The sequence below is a fragment of the Schistocerca americana genome, chromosome 5 (genome assembly GCF_021461395.2).
Source record: "Schistocerca americana isolate TAMUIC-IGC-003095 chromosome 5, iqSchAmer2.1, whole genome shotgun sequence".
NCBI classification, from domain to species: domain Eukaryota; kingdom Metazoa; phylum Arthropoda; class Insecta; order Orthoptera; family Acrididae; genus Schistocerca; species Schistocerca americana.
Genome location: NC_060123.1, coordinates 190,154,189 through 190,172,374, shown reverse-complemented (window position 1 = coordinate 190,172,374; position 18,186 = coordinate 190,154,189). Strand labels below are relative to the sequence as shown.

Below are 18,186 nucleotides of genomic sequence, written 5' to 3'. Positions count from 1 at the left end.
AAGTGTACAGGCACTGAAGTTCAGTAGAAAACATATTAACACCTAACTGAAGTGCACATGCACTGTAGTTCAGAAAATAAAAAATGTATATACAATATAAAAGACAAAAGTGCACATATACTGTACTTCATAACAAATCAAAAAATGTCTTTAGCATTTTGGCAATAAATAAACATAATAACAAAAAAAAAATCATGTCCAAAGTGCACACACACTGAAAAAATGTCTTTAGCATTTTCACAACAAATAAACATAATGACAAAAAATCATGTCGACCAGTGCCACAAGTGTACTCGCACTGGAATTCAACAAATCGAAAAAATGTATAACCTATGAACATAAATGATGTTACCAAAAAAAATTTTTTTTTTTTCTTTATGTGACAAGAATCAGGATAGGAAAGGGAAGGATTGCATCATGGTTGTAGCACTTTAGATTGCACACAGCTGCTCTGAAAGTCCATATCTTTCCACAGAAGTACAACACCAAGTGACACAACTTGAAGTTCTTTTCCCATCAGAATTTATCAGTGTAGCCAAGACACTGAACTGTCGTAGTAATGTTCCATGTTTTCATTTTGGCAGTACATTAGGTACACCAAACAGTGGGACCATAATAACGTCTTCATTGCTCACGGTAGTGGACAGCATGTCGTGTCAACACCACGCTCTTACAAGGCACACCAACGTAGAATTAGTGCAAAACCAAAGATAGTGCTCCATGATCACTAGGATAAACAGGACAAATGGACATTGCAGTAATTCAGGGTAGTCAGCTTATGAGGTGAAGGACATCAAGTCACATAATATTGACAATTACAGTCTTCATTGATAATTTGTGGCATTCATAGCCCAGTTATTGAACATTTCTGTACCAAGTATGTAGTATTACAGAAAAATGTTCATTAATTATTGTTTTACATAGAATCAGTAGCCTTCTCTTCCTGGTTACAAAGTATTATGAAATAATCGCATTCTTTTCAGTTACAGAGTATAATTAAGAATCATTAACCTTCTCCTAATTACAGTTAATTAATCATTTGTCGTTCATTAATCATTTGTCTAATTACAGTTAATTAATCATTTGTCGTTAATTAATCATTTGTCATTCCAATAGTAAGAATTATTAGTCTTCTCCTAATTACAAAACATTATTAAACAGTACCATAGTTAATTAATTGTGTGTCATTCCAATCTATTAAGAATCACTAGCTGGCATCATGGGTAATCGTATTACAATAAACAGTGGCGGTCCTTGGCCAGTTACAAAGTATATTTAGTATGACAGAATAATGTTCATCATAAGTCTTAGTTGAAAAGGAGAGTCAATTATTGGCCTAGCATTAACATAATACATTGAGTGATACAAATTATTGGCACTCATTGGCCATTAACCAAAACATGAAAACTCAACATGGGAAAAAAGGGCTAATTAATGGCATAATTAATAACAATTCTTCAAGTGACATTAATTATTGGCACTCAGTGGCCAGCAAGTATTGAATAGAATCATCATTCAGTATTATTCAGATTACTACGAAGTCATTATTAAAAATCAGTTAATTACAGTCATAGCATTAATAATCACAGGCATTATAAGTAGTATCATTACAATAAACAGTGTTTCTCCTTCAGTAGTATTCAGATCATTACAAAGTCATTATTAAAATCAGTTAATTAGTCATAGCATTAGTAATCATAGGCATTATAAGTAGTCTCATTACAATAAACAGTGGCAGTTATTAACTAGTGACAAAGCATTATTTTAAATATATACTTTTTTTTTTGTCTCATTAAGAAGTCATTACTCAAGTGACATACTATTCAGAGCTAATCAGTATTATTCAGAATTTTCTCAAACTGGTATCACTATTTGGGACTGGTAATACATTTTTTTTGTTAGCAATGCATTGCGTTGAGATCGATAATTAATTGCTGAGGCATAGCACAATTTGCTTTTGACCTATTGCTGCAAATGAGGATAGGTAACGTCATTCGTCATGAGTCAGCTGTAGCAAGGTTATGCAACAAGGCAGTATATGTGATCACATTCATAAATGATAAACACAAATGGGTAAAAAATAAAAATGCAAGTACTAGAACAGGTATAATAACTAACAGGTTTAGTAAGTATCATGAAAAGCTTCTCCTGGAAAAAATACAAAATGGATTATTAACCTGAAAGAAGAAACTCACACTATGCTGAAAAGTAGTGAACTTCGAATTAACAGGTAGTGAAATGTGTATAAAAATGTGTTCCATAGCTGTCCTTTCCAAAACTTTCTGTCATCCTACTATGCAATGTAACACCTGCTGTCAAAACAAACTGCAACAAATACTTAAATAACTACGTAGCATAAATACATAACTTCAACATTATCCTCATCTGTAAAGAAAAAAACTTCATTATCCATATCATCATAACTTCACTATTATCATCACCTGTAAAGAAAAACTTCATTATTCATAATCCTTCATCATTATTCGTCAGCATTCATTATCATCTGCAAAAATCACTTCATTACTCATTATACAACTATTCCTTATCTCTAGCATATTTCATCACTAAAACTAAGATGTGTAGTTCAGTCTGACAGCCTGCATCAATCACCTTGTATTCTGAAAGAAAAAATTAGTTAAGACTGCTATTCTACGATGAGTATAGTATATTCTTGTTAATGCCTGCCAATCCTGATCCATTTACTCTTCCTCATAAAGTTATTACATCTTCTTTCGTTTATTCCGTAGGTGAAATTCCCATTTATGGTAAATTTATTTCTTAGAATCATCATTCCTTTCTGAAATTCATGAACAAAGATTAATGTCTTGCATTTAAATCATATACCCACTAAATAATGACTGGTTTATGGTAACATACTTAAGCATACAGCATATCATGACAGAAAACGTAATATGTCAAAGACATTGACAGTGTTCAGATGCAAAAATGTACACAGAATAATACAATGCAGCAGCAAAAAATGTAAAACAGTCACGATCTTGAGATGTCATAAAGCAAAAAAATGTCAAAGTTAACTGGTGTGTGTTATATCTTAACTATTTCACAGTGCATATAAACAAAACTGGAATACAATCGTACATAAAAAAGACAAAATGTGACGTTCGTTGTGTTCAGCTTGTATGTAGTGTAGTTAATAGAGGCGAGAATTAAAGACTTTAATGAAAAAAAAATGTAATGAAATTAACATGTCATTAGCTAACATTGCATAATTAGTCATAAAATACGTAAGTGTGTCTGAAAAAATATGCACGGTCTGATGTGTAACGACAAGAAGAGCGACCTGCTAACCTTACCTTGCCGGGCACTTGCCAAGAAAAAATACGATAATCATCAGTAATTAGTCAGGTGAAATAATTGCATTAGTAAATGGCATCATAGTGTGTTGAATCATAAAGTGTCTTCACTCAATAAACGGTTTAATGTTTGAGATATGGTGATTGCCTTTCGATTTTTTGGTTCTCAAAGTTTCGACGTGTACAACATTGGGGTGAGGGATGCTGCGAATCCGATATGGACCTGCGTATAGAAGTTCAAATTTACTGCACTTACCTTTTAATTTACTGGATAAATAGTGTGTACGTATTAATATCTTCTGTCCAACGTGAAAGTCGCGGCGTGTACAAACCTGTTTTTGCTGTCTTCTCCGGCGCTCTGCGGCACGTTTGATGTTGTTCAGCGCAATGTTAATTATTTCGTGGTGTCGTAATCGACGAGATGTAGGAAATGTTATTAATTCTTTAATTTTGTTAGGTGGTTCAGCATTTTTCAGTGTAACAGACGGAAATAGCATAGTGGATTCATTTGGAATGGAATTAATTACATCTTGGAATGAGAATATGTGTGTGTCCCAATCAATATGTCTTTTGTGGCAGTATATTCCGCACAGTTTACCAATTTCTTTCATTAATCGTTCACAGGGGTTCGAAGAAGCGTGGTACTTGGATATATAGATCGGAGAAATGTTTCTGGCTCGTAACATGCGTGTCCATACGCTACTACGAAATTGTGATCCATTGTCAGAAATTACTTTCATTACATGCCCTACATGAGATAGAAAATGTTTTACAAATGCTTTCGAAACAGTTTTAGCAGTAGCTTTGCGTAATGGAGTGAAAGTAACAAATTTTGAAGTGAGCTCAACAGCGACAAAGATGTAGCAAAAACCTCTGTTAGTTCTCGGAATCGGACCAAAAATATCTACAGCGGCCATATGTCTTAATTTAACAGGTATAATGGGATATAATGGAGGAATATGTGAAGTGGTGTCAGATTTAGCTTTCTGGCAAATTTTACAAGACGCTAAAACTCGTCGTATACGTTTCTCCATGTTGGCAAAATAACAGTTCTGTCTCAGTATAAGAAAACATTTTCGTGCTCCGTAATGTGCGTAACTTAGATGAGTGTACCAGATTAATTTGTTAACCAGTTCGTCAGGAATGCATAATAACCAATTGTTGCTGTCAGGATGAGAGCGGCGAAACAGAATGTCATTGCGTACAGTGTAGTGGTTTCTAATCGTAACATTTTTCCTATCTTGCCAAAGGTTTTTAATTTCTTTCCACACATTGTCTTTATTTTGCTCTTGTGCTATGTCCTGTAATGACGATGAAATAAAGTTTTCAAATGCAACTTGCTGAATGTACATGACACTGAAATTTGTTTTGCAGAAGTTGGTTGCTACGTCTTGCTGATTGTTGCTGAGAGAACGCGATAGTGCGTCTGCTATAACATTTTGTGTACCGGGAATGTGAACTATTGTAAAATTAAATTCTTGTAAATATAGTTTCCATCTACTTAATCTATCATGCGTGAATTTGGCCGAAAGTAAAAATTGTATCGCTCTGTGATCTGTGTAAACTGTGGTATGTCTGCCGTAAAGAAAATGCCTAAATCTCGTAAAAGCCCATACAACACATAATGTTTCCAATTCTGTAACGGAATAATTTCGCTCAGCAGGTGACAAAATGCGGCTTGCAAATGCGATGTTTTTAATTACTATTGAACCATCTTCTTCAATTTCCTGGAAAATATGTACGCCTAAAGCGGTATTGGAACTGTCGGTGGCAATGGAAAAATTTCTGGTAAGATCTGGGTGCGATAAAAGTGGTGCATTCAACAGAGCATGTTTCAGGTTCATGAATTCAGAATGAGCTTGCTTATCCCAAGACCAAATAGTGTTTTTACCTGTTAATTGGCATAATCTAGGCGTGTCTAAAGCGGAGTGATGAATAAATTTGCGAAAAAAATTAATTAAGCCCAAAAAACTGCGTAATTGCTTTTTTGTTGTAGGAACCGTAATGTCACGTAGAGCCTGAAGTTTTTCCGGATCAGGTGCAATGCCTTCTGCTGAAATCACGTGTCCAAGAAATTTTATAGAAGTTTTGCCAAAGTGCGATTTACTAAGATTAACTGTAAGTCCTTGTGCATGAAAAGTTTGTAACAGTTGTTCAAGAATCAGATTGTGTTCGGACCAGTTAGCTTCTGCGATAAGAATGTCGTCTACATACGTCGTGATTCTGTCTTTAATGCAAACGTGTGTCGGATGGCGTCAAAAATAATAACATTTTCGTGAAGAAGATTCTGCGTGTCAAAATTATTGCTTACGTTACTGGAATATGCAATCTGTGCTGTATCTGGTTAAAATCTATCGTATGTGTTATTATTTACGGGAGAATGTTGTGGCATATCGACTATTTGAACTGCTCTGTTATTTCTTACTGACGTATTACGCTATCGATGACACCTATTGTCTGTTTCATTCATGATTATTCGTTGTTGCTGATGTTCTTGCTGCTGAAAAGATCGACTGTTATTAAATGTACGCTGAAAATTGTGCTCGTTATTTTTACGTCTGTCAAGATAGTAATTTCTATACGGCGTATTTCGATACGAGTTGAAATAGAGTGTTGTCTGTACCTGGTTATTTCTTTGCTGCCATGCGTTACTATTTGTTGGAGCTGGGACTATACGTGCACGCGGCGAAACATTAAAGTTTGGTTGACCTTGTAGACTGTATTGTTGGTTAGGTATGCTAAGCGGTTGACTTTCATGCTATTGTAGTGAAAAACATCTATTGTTACTAAAATGTGGTTTGCTATTGCTGATAATTTTGCACATACTGATGATTGCGATTTTATCTGTTATTAAAATTACGGCGGTAGTTGTCATTACGGGAGTGCCTACTGAAAATTGTCACATTCGGTAAAAGTTTGTCACATCGGATATTCATTACATGTTTCTTAATACTAGATAGAGCAATAGTTAAAGAGCAGTTTTGATAGATATAAAGGATAGTAGAAGAAAAGGCAGCAGTGCAGAAAACTAAAGATGAAACAGCACTACTACAGCTCGGGGCCCTATGCTCGCTACGGCACATATTCATTAAAGCGTAATGAATCCCCTGAGGTCAATTACGCACTGCAAATAATTTTTAGCTTTTGTGTTATAGCCAATGGCGGTAAAATTTCAAAAGTAAATCGCTGTATTCTTGCTAATTCCAGTTTCTGCATAATACGTAATGCTGATGAAAATACAATAGCAAATTGTCGCCTCAGGTTCAAAGCTAGTTTCTGCATTACAGGTAATAGCGGTGAATGTACAAAGACAAATTGTCGTATACAGTGCAAAGCGTGTACCTGTACGCTGTCATTATTAAATTCTTTACATTTTCTTACAGATAGAAATTGCTCGTAATCTACGTACTCGTCATTGAATTTAAAAACACGTTCGGGTTTGTGTGTGAATCTGTTTGTTTGTGTCATTTCGTACTTCAAGTTACGTAACTTTTCAGATTTTAAGTCGCGTAGCTCTTCAGATCTTAATTCGCGTAGTCTCTGCAAATTGTTCACATTATACACGCTGCGTAAATCTGACAAATGTTCGCTAAGTGGCGTCTGCTGTGTTGAGTTATTAACCGAAATACTTTTCATTTCTGTTACTTCTTGTTGTAAACTTGACAACTTCCTACGTAACGTGTTGTTAGATGAATCGATCTCATTAATTGTCTGTTGTAAGTTTTGAAATTCAGGTGTTTGGTTAAATGAAATCGGTGCAGTATCGTCTGATTTATTATCATTAGCACTTTCGATAGCATCAATACGACTGGCCAATTCATCATATTTTTCAGTCAGTATTTTTGCCTGATCATCGGTTTTAGAATCGGACGCATTAATCTGTTTTTGCAACTTACGCGTAGTTTCGCTCAGTTTTTTAACATCAGCTTTGATGACATCGCAATCCTGTGTTAGATCTAATTGTTCGAATCTGTCTGTCACTGTTTGAATATTTACTGTGTGTGTATCTGTTTTTGATTTAAGATCAGAAATTTCATCCCGTAATTCCGCGTTCAATTGTTCTATGGTATTAATTTTGTCGGACACTGTAGTAATATTATTGTCTACATACGTCTTCGCTTTCGCGAACATTTTACGTTTGTCTTCTTGTCTTTGTGCAGTGATTGTTTCCATAACCTGACGTTTGACTTTATTTTGATCCTGAATAAATTTGCGGAAACGTGTATCACTGTTCTGTATGTGCTGATTAAAGCGCTCGTTAATCTGAGTGTTCTGCTGTTCGAATTTCGCGTCTATCTTTGCGTCCATTGTGCGCGAAAGTTCTACCGTTATTGCTTTAAACTCGTCCCGTAATTGTGTAGCTTTTTCAGAGCATTGTTTAGCGACTCCGCTAATTTCGTCTCTGAGTGTTTCTGTTGCGGCTGTTTGCATTTCTCTTAATTCCTGCGCAACAGACTTAATTTCTTCGCTATTTTTTCGTGAACAAGCCTCAATTTCCACGCGCAACTGTTCCTTAGTGTCATGGCACTGCGCAACAACGGCTCTAATTTGTTCACTAAGCTGTCTCGAATTGTCGTCTAATTTTTCATTTAAGTATTGTTTGAGTTTTTCGTTATCTTGTTTGTTATCTTCCCTAAGTTGTCTAAAATTTTCATCATTATTTTCTAGTCTTTTACTATTTTGTAACAATATTGCCATAATTTGACCCAATGTAACATTATCTACTCCATTCTCTGTACTATTTGACGATGTATTTGCAATTATCGCGTTTTGTGTGACCATTTGGTCATTCTTTGGTTCACAAAAGGCTTTCCCTGTCAAATGTACACTCTCATTCACTATTTCGGAATTAAAGAACTCCGGCGTACTTTGTGTACCTTGTTCATTTTCATTAAAAAAATTTGTCTGTACGTTACTTGAATTTTCCAAATCGGGTGTGTTAAGCTCGGCAGCGCTCATTACAATAGAGCGTCCCGCGTCATCAATTGTCGTCAAATTAACAGACGAGACAATTGAGTTCGTTTGTTCATCATTAATGTAAAAGTCATCATTAGTGGTTGGAATGCACTGATTGTTAGTGAACGCAGGATTGTCATCATCACACTGCGTGTCACATGTCCTATCGGTAAAGTCGTTCGAGCCGGTAATTTCGTTCGTAATACCTCGCGATACACTATTCACAGTCTTTCGCGGCATTTTTACAATAGTCACAAATATTCACAGAACAAAGAAGCACAATGCAAAAAATAACACACAAATACAACAGAGCAATGAATTGCCGTTGACCTGTAGAAAGAAAGTCACAATATTAGTAAAAGCGTAGCGCCAAATCCTAATTATACTTAAGCAAATAAGAGCAGATATCTGACTGTTGTTCAAAAGACTCTCAACGAAATACGATCCTGGACTGGGTGTCGCCAAGTGTAACCTCCCCACCGTAATTTAAAAGAAATAAATGACAATACTTAATACAACTGGGAGCCGTGTGTAACCTCCCCACAATAATTTTGAAAAAGTATGGACAATATTATTTAAGAATGCTAATGGACATTGCTCTAAGCGTAACCTGCCCACAATGAAATGTACTGACAATGGCAACAAAAATGTGAAATTCGCAATCTGACTCAAATATAAATTCTTCACAAAATTTAAAGTCCGTTCAGTAACAAGAAAATACAATTAAACCGAAATATCGGTCTTTGGCCCTGTGCAAAACAATCAGAATTAAAGTCTTACCTCAGAATAAATGGATGTCACATTTCTGCTCTTGTTGTTGCGCACCGCTTGGAGGAACTGCATTGCAAATAATAATATTCTCTTTTTTTGTGATTCTAGTGAAATTTTTCTTCAAAAGAAGTGGAATGAAATGGGAAGTGCAACGAAATCTTTAGTTCAATAAAAAATTAAATTTTTGAAAGAATGCTTTTGAAATAAAAATTATTATTGGGGGACTTGTTGGAGAATAATTACAATAAATAAAATTTTTCATTATCTAATGATTATATTAATTAACAGTATACCTTATTCACCATCTTGACCAGTGTTGCCGACCGCCTACATCACACAACCGCACTGGGCTGCTACTACTGACCGACCGCTCTGCATGACGACTATTAGCGTACAGCACGCGACGACTACTGACAGAGTACTGCTCTCAACTAGACAGAGCTACAGACTCGCAACGACGACTACCAGACTCGCAACGACGACTGACAGACTGAGAACCGCTCGCAACACTCACACAACCGCACTGGGCTGCTACTACTGACCGACCGCTCTGCATGACGACTATTAGCGTACAGCACGCGACGACTACTGACAGAGTACTGCTCTCAACTAGACAGAGCTACAGACTCGCAACGACTACTGATAGAGTACTGCTCTGAACTAGACCGAGCTACCGACTCGCAACGACAGACTGAGAACCGCTCGCAACACTCGCGCGGTCAAGCGCAAACTCTCTGGTCACAGATGCTACAATGCCTCGCCATAGCTGCCATGTTACATACGTGTTTCACAAAATGGTAACGAAATGTAAGTTTGTCTATTTAAATTTCGTTCTAAAAAGGCAGTCATCATAAGACTGCAAGAGTCGTAGTAAATACCACATCTCTTACTTAGCTATCCCCGTTCTGTGCAAATTCAAGATATTAAATGAGGTCGAATTGCATTGTCACTTCTCATTATGCTGAATTTCACTGTCAGTTCGCATTAATATAACCGTCTTAAAAGCAAATTTACCACGACACGCGTTAATGAGCCACCCTGAAGTGAAACATGGTTGCTCGCTGCTGTGGAGTGAGCGCCAGACAGCTCGCGCGGACAGCTGTGCGGAACTGCTAGCCCTCTTAAGAGTGCCTGTACCTGTGAAAAGCCCTTTATCCCGGCGAGAGCCAGTCTCCTTACAGGTATCACTCCCTGAAAATGTCACTACGCGCGAGAGTTCCAACCCCGCTATACGATACCGGTTGCAGGTGGGAGGACGCACGTTTAACGTCTTAGCTGCGCGCCATCTACGCAGTTACACTATGTGATCAAAAGTATCCGGACACCTAGCTGAAAATGACGTATAAGTTCGTGGCGTCCTCCATCGCTAATTCTGGAATTCAATATGGTGTTAGCCCACCCTTAGCCTCGATGTCAGCTTCCACTCTCGCAAGCATACGTTCAATCAGGTGCTGGAAGGTTTCTTGTGGAATGGCAGTCCATTCTTCACGGAGTGCTGCTCTGAGGAGAGGTATCGATGTCAGTCGGTGAGGCCTGGCACGAAGTCAACGTTATAAAACATCCCAAAGGTATTCTATAGGATACAGGTCAGGACTCTGTGCAGGCCGGTCCATTACAGGGATGTTATTGTCGCGTAACCACTCCGCCACAGGCCGTGCATTATGAACAGGGGCTCGATCGTTTTGAAAGATACAATAGCCATCCCCGAACTGCTCTTCAACAGTGGGAAGGAAGAAGGTGCTTAAAACATAATGGAGGCTTGTGCTGTGATAGTGCCACACAAAACAACAAGCGGTGCAAGCCCCCTCCATGAAAAACACGACCACATCATAACACCACTGCCTCTGAATTTTACACACGCTGGCAGATGACGTTTACCGGGAATTCGCCGTACCCACCTCCAGCCATCGGATCGTCACATTGCGTACCGTGATTCGTCAGTTCACACAACGTTTTTCCACTGTTAAATCGTCCAATTTTTACGCTCCTTACACCAAGCGAGGCGTCGTTTGGCAGTTACCGGCGTGATGTGTGGCTTATGAGCAGCCGCTCAGCCATTAAATCCAAGTTTCCTCACCTCCCGCCTAACTGTCATAGTACTTGGAGTGGATCATAATGCAGTTTGGAATTCCTGTATGATCGTCTGGATAGATGTTTGCCTATTACACATTACGACCCTCTTCAACTGTCGGCAGTCACTATCAATCAACAGACGAGGTCGGTCTGTACGCTTTTGTACTGTACGTGTCACTTCATGTTTCGACTTCACTATCACTTCAGAAATAGTGGACCTAGGTATGTCTAGGGCAACGGCCTTGCCGCATTGGATACACCGGTTCCCATGAGATTACCGAAGTTAAGCGATGTCGGGCGTGGTCGGCACTTGGGTGGGTGACCATCCAGGCCACCATGCGCTGTTGCCATTTTTCGCGGTGCACTCAGCGTCTTGATGCCAATTGGGGAGGTACTCGAACGAATAGTAGTGGCTTCTGTCAAGAATACCATCTTACGACCGGGAGAGCAGTGTGCTGACCCGACACCCCTCCTACCCGCATTTTCCACCGAGGATGACACGGCGGTCGGATGGTCCTGGTAGGCCACTCGTGGCCTGAAGACGGAGGGATGTTTAGACGTGTGGAAATCTCACGTACAGACGTAGGAGATAAGTGACACCCTATCACATGACCACGTTCGAAGTCTGTGAGTTCTGCTCTCTCACTATGTCTAATGACTACTGAGGTCGCTGATATGGAGTACCTGGAAGTAGGTGGCAGCACAATGCACCTAATATGAAAAACGTATGTTTTTGCTGGTGTCCGGATACTTTCGTTCACATAGTGTATCTTGATGACTCACTTCTTCGTGAGCAGTGCGGAGTGGAGTGTAAATAGGAAGTTTATTTTCATATTTGATAGTAAATTATGTTAAGTACACTCTAAGAAAGAAAAAAAAAGACGATCCACCACAGAGGAGTTACGCAAATTGAGCACAAACTGATGTTCATATATGTATCGTCGGAAAAAGGGGGAGTGTAAACGTAGGCGACCGATGGATGAAGTGTGACGCTGCAGCTTATTTTCGACGTGCAAAATGGTTCAAATGGCTCTGAGCACTATGGGACTCAACTTCTGAGGTATTTACTATTATTTTTTTCCTTTTTTCAAAACTATATTATAAAGCTGTTCTTTCTCATTCAATGAACAAAACGCTAGAAGCTCTTTGAGCAATCGCTTCGTATGTAAATCTGCCTCCAGTGGCATTAAAGCAATACTACAAATTAATCAAACTCTTGAGCCAGACTGAAATACTTCTCAATTAAAGACATAGTGAAACAATTCCCTGACAATTACAAAAGAAATCAATGACAAAATTCAATACTTAATCTATTCGCCTAACAATGGTTTCCCTTAAGAATTCAACTCCTACCATTATCAAAATTACCGTCTGCTGCTACGCACATGCAAAAACGCTTTTCTTTAAATTAATAAGCACGCTGCAAATTATAAAAAATATCAACTAAATACCAAATCCTGTGTCGCTGCTGGCGGACATGGCTGTACGGCAGCTCGGCGACGATCCCTCGCCCAAAACACGTGCGCACACAGCAGGCGAGCTTCTACACAGGCTTCCAAACTGCCACAAACTTAATCCGTGCGCTGCGAAGCGCGACAACAATATCTTAGATTCCAGAGCTTGTGTATGCGCGCTGCAGCCGACCTTTAAATCCTAAGAGAGTATTGCCAACTCTCACTAGACCTGTGTTATGCGCACGATTGTGGTCGAATGTTTGATTATCCTCCTCACTACTCACGTGCTATATGACTTCTTTTTTTCTACCTCAGGATGTTAACTGAACTTCTTGTGCCTTACTGTAGCGTGTACTTTACACCATGTGATTCCTGCGCATCACTTGTTTCCATTTCTGTAGGTATTCAGTAGGTCTCAGGATCTGACTGAGGAAGCTTGTTATCACAGTGTTAGCATGGTTTCCATAAATAAAGGTAACTTCTGAATTTCTGATTGTTTCTAGTAATTTTGAACTAGAACGTGTTTAGAATAAGGTGTAATGCCCCAACATACCCTATGCTTTTTTTTCGATTTAGCGCTGGGTCTACATTCGCAAGGACCTGTACTTACGCATTTGCAAGACAGAATATAAACGGAGAAGAGAGCGAAACATTTAGAATGAGGAAATGTCCCTTGGTACCAAAGCGAGTGCCATCAACAACAGCAAGGCTGTTCCATGCCGTGCATGTGCCTGAGATGATGAGCAAAACCGAGAAAAGTCCTTCAGATGTGGGTTACCTGCATGTGAGGGTTTCACTTTTGTGAGGTGCACTATATTCAAAATATACACTACTGGCCATTAAAATTGCTACACCACGAAGATGACGTGCTACACACGCGAAATTTAACCGACAGGAAGAAGATGCTGTGATATGGAAATCATTAACTTTTCAGAGCATTCATACAAGGTTGGCGCCGGTGGCGTCACCTACAACATGCTGACATGAGGAAAGTTTCCAACCGATTTCTCATACACAAACAGCAGTTGACCGCCGCTGCATGGTAAAACGTTGTTGTGATGCCTCGCGTAAAGAGGAGAAATGCGTTCCATTCCGTTTCTGACTTTGATAAAGGTCGGATTGTAGCCTATCGCAATTGCGGTTTATCGTATCGCGACATTACTGCCCGCGTTGGTCGAGATCCAATGACTGTTAGCAGAATATGGAATCAGTGGGTTCAGGAGGGTAATACGGAACGCCGTGCTGGATCCCAATGGCCTCGCATCACTAGCAGTCGAGAAGACAGGCATCTTATCCGCGTGGCTGTAGCGGATCGTGCAGCTACGTCTCGATCCCTGAGTCAACAGATGGGGACGTTTGCAAGACAATAACAATCTGCACGAACAGTTCGACGACGTTTGCAGCAGCATGGACTATCAGCTCGGAGACCACGGCTGCGGTTACCATTGACGCTCCATCACAGACAGGAGCGCCTGCGATGGTGTACTCAACGACGAACCTGGGTGCATGAATCGCAAAACGTCATTTTTTCGGAAGAATCCACGTTCTGTTTACACCATCATGATGGTCGCATCCGTGTTTGGCGACATCGCGGTGAAAGCACATTGGAAGCGTGTATTCTTCATCGCCATACTGGCGTATCACCCGGCGTGATGGTATGGGGTGCCATTGGTTACACGTCTCGGTCACCTCTTGTTCGCATTGACGGCAGTTTGAACAGTGGACGTTACATTTCAGATGTGTTAGGATCCGTGGCTGTACCCTTCATTCCATCCCTGCGAAACCCTACATTTCAGCAGGATAATGCACGACCGCGTGTTGCAGGTTCTGTACGATCCCTTCTGGATACAGAAATTGTTCGACTGCTGCCCTGGCCAGCACATTCTCCAGATCTCTCACCAATGCAAAACGTCACGTCAATGGTGGCCGAGCAACTGGCTCGTCACAATACGCCAGTCACTACTCTTTATGAACTGTGGTATCGAGTTGAAGCTGCATGGGCAGCTGTGCCTGTACATGCCATCCAAGCTCTGTTTGACTCAATGCCCAGGCCTATCAAGGCCGTTATTACGGCCAGAGGTGGTAGTTGTGGGTACTGATTTCTCAGGATCTATGCACCCAAATTGCGTGAAAATGTAATCACATGTCAGTTCTAGTATAATATATTTGTCCAATGAATACCCGTTTATCATATGCATTTCTTCTTGGTGTAGCAATTTTAATGGCCAGTAGTGTATGTTTGTTTCACAGAAAGAAGGAACTTTTTTTCAGTTCTATAAAAACACTAGCAGACTGGGCCCTGTACATTGGGATGTCGTCCCACCCTAAGATCATTGCGCAACAAGAGATGGAGCACTGTCACAAGACAGTGCACATTCTGGTTTTCCTGCAACCGCAGCTATGCTACAGTAAGGGTAATAGGTGCATCAAGGGTGCGGGAGTGAAATGACGCGGCAACTGGAACAGTAGTCCAAAGCAAAAGTACGCGGGACCGCACGATTTTTGTGGACGAAGCATCTAAATTGCGCACAGATTCAGCGTGAATTTCTGGCGGTGTATGGATCAAATACAATGGGGCCGTCCAGCCGTACTGGAACAGTGCCGACAATCTTCTGACCAAAGTAGCAGATACGTGGGTGTTGCTGATCAGGTACAGCGTGACAATTAACGAACTATATGAAAATAACGTAAATTAGTTACGAACTACGGCGTGCACACACTTTATTCTACATGTAAATGTCGCTACACATATCCAGATTTACGTTACGACTTGTTCGATATGCCTGCCATCATTGGCGATCAGGTGGCGCAGATGAATAGCGAAATTCTGTATGACCTGCTGACGTGCCGGAACATCGATGGTGTCGATGACCTCCTGAATGGCTGTTTTCAGCTCAGAAAGGTTTTTGTGGTTATTGCTGTACACCTTGTCTTCAATATAGCCCCAGAACAAGCAGTCGCGTGTGTCCAGATCCGGAGAATATGGCGGCCAATCGAGGTCCATGCCGGTAGCCTCTGGATACCCCAGAGCCAGAAAACGGTCCTCAAAATACTCCTTCAGGACGTCAAACACTCTCCTGCCCCAATGGTGTCGAGCTCCGCCTCGCATGAACTACTTCTTGTCGAAATCAGTGTCACTTTGGATAATGGTAGCGAAATGGTCCTGCAAAACTTTCACGTACCGTTCGGTAGTCACCGTCCCATCAAGGAATATTGCACCGATTATTCCGTGACTGGACATTGCACACCTCGCAGTAACCCGTTGAGGACGAAGAGACTTCTCGATCGCGGAACGCGGATTCTCAGACTCCCAAACGGGCTAATTTTGCTTATTGACGAACCCATCCAAATGAAAGTGGGCTTCGTCGCTAAACCAAACCATGCATGCTCATATTAATTCCCATCATGCCCCGCCGCCAGTTGTACAGTTTGAACTTGCTAACGCAAACAGTTCAGAAGTTGTGACGATTTTATTTGATGCAGTTCAATAATTGTCACCCTGTAGGAAGGCCATCAACTTCAACAACAGACGACGATGTCCAAGTACTCGAGAAAGTGATTCGCAGCAGTGCAGCAGTCGTAGTTTTTACGACGACGAAGAAGTTTGCAAGCGGTTCTCGAATCGCTCCTCGGCCATGGCGCGGATTTTGTCATCGGGGAACTGGACTGTGGCTAGAAAATTACAATCGTTTTTTACAGAGACTTGGTGAGTATGTTTAAAATTAATGTCACGTATTTGTCTCACTTTGAAGTGCAGTCCAGCATTAAGTGAATATGTTACTTGGTCTACCATGACAACGTGTAACTTATCTTTTGAATACTTTCGTACGTAAAATTTTCTGACTGTATTTTCAGATATAATAATAAAATACCATGTTGTGGTACTTACATAAATATATTTTTGCGTACTTCGGTTGACAGTTCATAAATAAAATTCATCAAGTAAATCCCCTGAAACATGTTATTTCTTGGATCAAAAACATATTTCAGTCCTGATGTAGCTTATGCGCTAGAGGCCCTAATATTTTGGCGAATCACAATTCTTTTTTTAAATTCAGCATTTCAGTCTTCCTTTGTCCAGAAAAACTATTAACCATCAATATGAACATTTTATTTGTAAAGTCTAGGCTCAGGGCTGAGGAAATTATATCGGTTGTTAGCAGTTTGTAGGTTTGTCTGGTGTGTCGTGTGTCTATTAAAAGCCACTTCCACCCCTGACTCAAATTTGGCTGCTCATTTAGTTGCGTTGAGATCACTGCCCTACTCACTAGACGGTTTCTTACGCCTCACATCAAGAAACACGAGTACGCTATTACACTAACGGATACAATTATCGTGTTGCTATGAAAGGAATTTAAAGTGACGCTGATCGTGTATTAATAAAAGAGTAACTGGACTGTGGTTCGATATCCAAAAGATTATCTTTTCATAGGGAGCAGTAGTTGAAAGAGTGGGAAGCGAACCGATGTCCTGATAGCTGTAAAGTAAACTGTTATTACAGGAAAAAAAACGGTCCGCGCCTGTTTAGACAAAGCGGTACAAAGCGACTGTACTGTTCATTATGCAAAATTAACTACTGTGTACGGCTTTACTTGGTACGAAATTCTGTTTTGTATATAGGACACGAAACAGCGGCACAATTTAGCAAGTTATGGAGCAGTAATTTGCTATGGGCAATCCAAATGGTATGTTAAAATGTTGTGGCAACGAACTGACTCTTAATAACACTTACTGTCTGTATTCAGAATAAGCAAGCTAACATTCATTGCGAGAAATCATTTACTGATGAAGGAGCACAACTACACTACTGGCCATTAAAATTGCTACACCACGAAGATGACGTGCTACAGACGCGAAATTTAACCGACAGAAAGAAGATGATGTGATATGCAAATGATTAGCTCTCCAGACCATTTACACAAGGTTGGCGCAGTGGCGACACCTACAACGTGCTGACATGAGGAAAGTTTCCAACCGATTTCTCATACATAAACAGCAGCTGACCGTCGTTGCCTGGTGAAACGTTGTTGTGATGCCTCGTGTAAGAAGGAGAAATGCGTACCATCACGTTTCCGACTTTGATAAAGGTCGGATTGTAGCCTATCGCGATTGCGGTTTATCGTATCGCGACATTTCTGTCGCGTTGGTCGAGATCCAATGACTGTTAGCAGAAAATGGAATCGGTGGGTTCAGGAGGGTAATACACAACGCCGTGCTGGTTCCCAACGGCCTAGTATCGCTAGCAATGAGATAACAGGCATCTTATCCCCATGGCTGTAACGGATCGTGCAGCTACGTCTCGATCCCCGAGTCAACAGATGGGGACGTTTGCAAGACAACAACCATCTGGACGAACAGTTCGACGACGTTTGCAGCAACATGGACTATCAGCTCGGAGACCATGGCTGCGGTTATCCTTGACGCTGCATCGCAGACAGGAGCGCCTGCGATGGTGTACTCAACGACGAACCTGGGTGCACGAATGGCAAAACGTCATTTTTTCGGGTGAATCCAGGTTCTGTTTACAGCATCATGATAGTTGCATCCGTGTTTGGCGACATCGCGGTGAACGCACATTGGAAGCGTGTATTCGTCATCGCCATACTGACGTATCACCC

The 18,186-nt window shown here is 40.4% G+C and overlaps 1 pseudogene; it reads left to right on the top strand.

Moving 5' to 3' along the window:
* The first annotated feature begins 11,346 nt into the window (after nucleotides 1-11,346).
* Nucleotides 11,347-11,464, top strand: LOC124617061 (annotated as a pseudogene).
* The last annotated feature ends 6,722 nt before the right edge of the window (nucleotides 11,465-18,186 follow it).